General features: G+C 45.0%; 1 pseudogene; it reads left to right on the top strand.

The window, feature by feature from the left end:
• Window positions 1-4,188: 4,188 nt before the first annotated feature.
• LOC146425478 (uncharacterized) lies at window positions 4,189-5,564 on the top strand (annotated as a pseudogene).
• Window positions 5,565-6,045: the final 481 nt, after the last annotated feature.

Genomic DNA, 6,045 nt, shown 5'->3' with positions numbered 1-6,045 from the left:
GACGCGGTTCTTGTAGAAGCGTTGCAGGTTTAGAAAGGCAGCTGTTTGGTTCCTGGTCTGCATGGTGTTTTTATTGAGGAAAACAGGGGAGGAATGGGGAGACTGGGGAGGGGGAAGGGAAGGCAAGGGAGGGTGCAGGTTCCATATGAGCCCAGAGCCAAAGAGGCTGTTCCGGATCTTGCTGGGGATTTTATCTCTAGGGATGGGGGGCGGTCCTGACTCACATCCAGTCAGAAGGGGTCAGGGGGGCGGGGTCAGGGACAGGCAGGACACACGTTACAACAAAAAGCTACAGCTACTAAAAGTGTACCTAGCCAAACAGAACCCTCCAAGAAGGATGAGTCTGTCCAGACCCTTTCCTGTGAGGAGTGTTTGAGCTTGTCAGTAGTACCAGGGGATGTTGTAAAAGATGCCTGTCTGAGGTGTGAACAGGTGAACAATCTCCTTTCTCTGGTGGCTGAGCTTAAGGAGGAAGTAGAAAGACTAAGGAGCATTAGAGAAAGTGAAAGGGAAATAGACTGGTGGAGCTTCAACCTTCCATCCTTGAGAGAAGCCCCCCAAGAGTCAGAGGACTCCCATGCCTCCTACTGTCAGGCAATAGGAGAACATCTGGTGGATGAAAGGGAGTGGAAATGGGTTCCTATTCAGGGAGGTAATAAAAATTCCTTCCAACACCCATCGCCTACCCAGGTGCCACCAGAATAGGTATGAGGCCCTGGATGAGGAGGGTCAGCCAGATGGCATAGAAGAAAATAATCTGTCCAGTGAACCTCCCAATTCTACTTCGCCTGTCGGATGGATCATTACCTCTAGCATTATAAAGAAAAGAAGGGTCGTCATGGTAGGCGACTCTCTTCTGAGGGGAATAGAGGGCCCTGTGTGTCAACCGGACCCATCCCACAAGGAGGTCCGTAGCCTCCCTGGGGCCCGGGTACGGGATATTACGGAGAGACTCCCTGGGCTGATTCATCCCTCTGATTATTACCCATTGTCGATACTCCAGGCTGGCAGTGATGAGATTGAAAAGAAGAGCACCAGGGCAATTAAAAGGGACTTCAGGGCACTGGTTTGAGTGGTCGATAGGGCAGGAGCACAAATAGTGTTTTGCTTGGTCCCTTTGGTAGCAGAGACAAACAATGAAAGGAGCGGGAGAGCCCACATTATCAACAAGTGGCTCAAGGGTCGGTGTCATCGGCAAAATTTTGGGTTTTTTGATTATGGGGCAATTTTCACAGCACCTGGCCTGGTGAAGCCAGACAGGCTCCATCTATCTGCTAAGAGCAAAAGGATTTTAGCCCATGAACTGGCAGAACTCACTGAGGGGGCTTTAAACTAGGTTTGAAGGGGGAAGAGGATGCAACTGGGCTCTCCAGAAGCAAGCCCAAGGGTGGTAAGCCAGAGTCAAGGGTTAAAATTAGCAGCCCATCTGAAGTGCATGTATACTAATGTACGCAGCATGGGTAATAAACAAGAAGAGCTGGAAGCCAGGGTACAGCAGCGAAGCTATGATGTAGTCGTCATCACAGAAACATGGTGGGATGACTCACATAACTGGAGCGCTGCAATGGATGGCTACAAGCTCTTCAGAAGAGACAGGAGAGGGAGAAGAGGTGGAGGGGTAGCCCTCTATATTAGGGAGGCTTTTGATGCCATGGAAATTGAAACTAATGATGATGAAGTTGAATGCCTATGGGTAAGGATTAAGGGGAAGGCATTTTGCTAATAAAGATGGGCTGGTGGGAGATGTGGTGATTGGAGGTCATCTAGGGCATAATGATAATGAAATTATAGAGTTTTCAATATTTGGTGAAATCAGGAGGGGCAGCAATAAAACTAGACTTCCGGAGGGCAGACTTTGGCCTATTCAGGAGACTTATTCGGAGAGTTCCTTGGGAAGCAGTCCTTAAAAATAAAGGCGTTCAGGAAGGGTGGGTGTGCTTCAATATAAAGATCTCGAGGGCACAGGAACAGACCGTTACGGTGTGCCAAAAGATGAGTTGATGAGGTAAATGTCCAGCCTGGATGGGCAAGGAGCTTATGAAGGAACTAAGGAATAAAAAGAGGATGTATCATCTTTGGAAGGAGGGTCAGGTATCTCAGGAAATATTTGAGGGGTTCATTAGGGCACATAGGAAAAAAATTAGAGAGGCCAAAGCTCAGTTAGAACTTAATTTGGCAACTTTTGTGAAGGATAATAAAAAATGTTTTTACAAATATATTAATGGCAAAAGGAAAGGTAAGAACAATCATGGTTCTCTACTGGATGTGGGAGGCAATTTAGTGACCGCAGATGGGGAGAAGGCAGAAGTGTTTAACCCCTTCTTTGCCTCCTTGGTCCTTATCAGAAAGACGGTTTGTCCTCAGGACGACCGTCTTCCCACACTGGTAGATGGTGTCAGGGAGCAGGATGGTGCCCCTGTTATCCAGGAGGAAGCAGTCAGAGAACTGCTGAGCCACCTGGATGTTCATAAATCTATGGGACCAGATGGGATCTATCCCAGGGTGATGAGGGAGCCGGCAGATGAGCTTGCGAAGCCGCTCTCCATTGTTTACCAACAGTGTAAGGGTCAATCCAAGAATCGAGTTCTGTCTCAATATTTCTCATCAGAAACTACAGGTGCAGGACTTACGCAGAGAATGCTTTGTACTTACCTGAAGCTGGTACGGAGCGAATGCTTTGTGCCCGCCTAAGGTGGTACGGAGTGAATGCTTTGTACCTGCCTAAGGTGTAACGGAATGAAGACTTTGCACCTGCCTGAGTTGATACAGAACAAAGGCCTTGTGCCTGCCAAAGCGTGTATGTGACGAAGGCTTTGCACCCGTTGCCCTAAACCCATTGTGAAAAACCTGCCGACCATGCCTTGGACACTCCTCCCTTGACCCTGTCAAGTGGAGTTTGACATATCTCCATGAGAATTAAGGGGGAGCAAAGGTGGGTCGCAAGGAGGGACCAGGTGTATGGACTAAGCATAAAAGACAGCTCTGGAGTGGCTGAACTCGGAAGATCTTCCCCACCGAAAGATCACATCGATCTTTGCAGAGGCCAAGGAACGCTGACTGAACGGGACCCCAGGGACGACAGACATCTGTGGACCCATGGTGGTAGCTATAGCCCCCTTTCCTTCCCTTTCCTCCCCATCATTTCCCAATTTTCTCTCTTTCTCTCTCTATCGCAGGCTGCTTTATGGGCCAAATTAATAAAGTTCCCCCTTGGATTGAAATTTAACTCCCTTGACTTGTTGGATTTTGTTTTCTTTTCTTTTTACACTCTGAGATCGTATCTGGTACAAACCATCACGCGTCTGCTCATGAGTGGACCGTGACATAAATTGGCGTCACAGACAGGATCCTGATAGAGGCCGAGGGGCAAAAACCCTCAAAACTCATTTTGAGGACTCTATTGGGATTCCGGCTATCAGAACTTAGAGTGCAAAAAAGGGAGTTAAATTTTTGTTTTAGTGACACCTGAGAAAGGGTAAGAGTGGCCATTGGCAAGTATCTAACTTTCTCAAGTAGATTTGAGCTGTTTTTGTTGTTTTTGAAGTTGTTTTGTTTCAGGATAGAGAATTTGTTTCTCAAGTGAATTTTGAGCTGCTGTTTTTGTATTGTTTTTGAAGTTGTTTTGTTTCAGGATAGATTTTGAGCTGTTTTTTGTTGTTGTATTGTTTTGAAGTTGTCTGCTTTCTAAATCAGGATAGAGAAAAATGTTTCTCCAGTGGATTTGAGTTGTTTTTGTTGTTGTTTTGTTTCTGATTCAGGATAAGGAAAAAGATGCCTGGCAAACAGGAGAAGAGAGATTCTCAGTTGGTTGATGATAGAGATGTATTTACATTTTTGGCTAAATATGGTGCTCGACCCTCTCCTATTGGGGAAGATTGGGCTTGAGAGAATTGGAAAAATATGCAGAGTATAGTAGATCGGATTTCTCTGCTACAGAATGAGGCTAAGGTTAAGTTTTTACTACCAGGAAAAAGCAGGACAATAATCTGTTCTGTTTTGGGTGCCAGCTTGATTGCAGCCATTGAAGACCATCATAAGCAGCGTAGTAATGAAGAAAAAATCATAGAATCCTTAGAAAACATGATGCATTATCACCAAGAAATAATCTCCAATCTAGAAAAGGAATTAGAGCGCCAAAAGGAAGAAAACCATTCATTATGGGTTGCTCTTGAAATTAATCATATTATGAATACCACTAATTCACAGAACACTAGTTCACAAAACACAGTATCATCGGGATCAATTAACCCGATATATCCACAAAAAGAATTAGAACAGATGAAAAAACTTGATGAAAATCCTCCTAATTTAAGACCCTTAATCAAAACTGAATTTTCTTACCTTAATGATGAAGATACAGACCCCCACATAACCACCAAAGAAACACCCTATTCTGCCACTGAACTGGCAAAGTTAAAAAGGGAATATGGGCATCTTATCAAAGAATCTGAAACAGAATACATGTGGCGTGTGTCTTTAACTGGGGGTGACCAAATACAATTGAGTGAAAAGGAGGCTGAGGGTTATTAGGGCCACAGAGTTTTCTTAACAACAGGTGATCCCCGTGCCCCATGGTCTCTAACTCAGCGGGCTGCTTACTGGGCTGGAGGGTTAAACCCTCTGGACAGGGGAGACCCCTTGGCAATAATAGGCACAGCTGACCAATTACTAGAAAGTGTACATAAAGCTGCTTGCCTACAAATGATACATGAGAGAAAATTAATTCCTGGATGCGAATCACCAATGATGTTACCTGTTAACCCTGAAATTATGACTCCTTTAATAAGGGGACTCCCCGAGTCACTCAAAGCCACGGGGATAAGTCTTCAGAGAACCATAGCATCAATGGGTCCGGTGGAAAGATTGGAAAGTTTTATGCGCAGAGGTGATAATAGCAGAAATACAGGCAGTACTGATCCAGACTCTTACGCTAATTCCTCTGACTTTTCAACACCAGCCCCGCCAGGTAACAGACCTCACCCTAGACCTAAAGTCTGGACATGGGTGGAGGTAGCACAAGAATTAGTTGACTACAGTAGAAAATACTGTCTGATAAAGCCTCTAAAAGAGAGATCAAGAGGTATCCAGCAAGTAGGAGTTAAAAATGCACTGCCCTGCCCCAGCAAAACTATGGATGCTGCCAAGGAACTTTCACAACCTAAACCTGTTTTGGCCCAACTTGATTGGTGGCATTTAGGGCTTAAAAAAGGAATTCCTAGAGATTTGATGGATGGTTTGCCTTTAGAAAAATTGTGCAAACTGGTAACTCAGTGGCGTGTGACAAAACCACCTTCCTCTGTGAAAGAAAGTGCACCCGTCACAGCTTCTGCCCCCCCTTTCACTGAGATTGCAGACAAGACATTAAAACACACTTTTTCCCTAGAACAGGGAAACTAGAATCTCCATTTCCTAGTGGTGGGCAGGGAAATGGAGAATGGATTTATATTAGACAGCTCACTAAAACAGAAAAAGGAGATGTGTTAATCACAGCTATTGTGGGTCCCAAACATGCACCAGTGACCTTTTTAATTGATACAGGTGCACAAATTTCTGCCCTGACTGAGGAAGATGCCAAGAGGTGTGGAGTTTCTCCCTTAAAGTGGAATCTATCTGTGCTTAATGCTTTGGGATCAAGGGAGATCATGAATGTCACTCAGGTAAAGTTAACCCTACCGGGGGAGGAGAGCTCAATTACTATTGTAATGGTGATTGGTAACATTCCTTTCAACTTGTTAGGGATAGATGTCCTTAAGGGGAGACAGTGGGAAGATACAGAAGGACTACTCTGGTCTTTTGGAATACCACAACTTCACATCAGATTGTTGCAAGAAGCTCCACCACTACCGTTTAGCAAGATCACTAATGTCAAACAGTATCCCCTTCCTTTGGGAGCCAAGGAAGGTATAAAACCAGTAATACAAGAAATGAAAGAACAGGGAGTTGTGATAAATACACATTGTCCTTACAACTCCCCAGTGTGGCCTGTAAAAAAGCCTAACGGGAAGTGGCGACTTACAGTTGATTTCCGAAGGCTAAATGCCAACA

This window comes from Lichenostomus cassidix, chromosome W (genome assembly GCF_008360975.1).
Source record: "Lichenostomus cassidix isolate B80296 chromosome W, HeHo_3.0, whole genome shotgun sequence".
In the NCBI taxonomy this organism is placed as follows: Eukaryota; Metazoa; Chordata; class Aves; order Passeriformes; family Meliphagidae; genus Lichenostomus; species Lichenostomus cassidix.
This window is presented reverse-complemented; position numbering and strand designations above follow the sequence as displayed.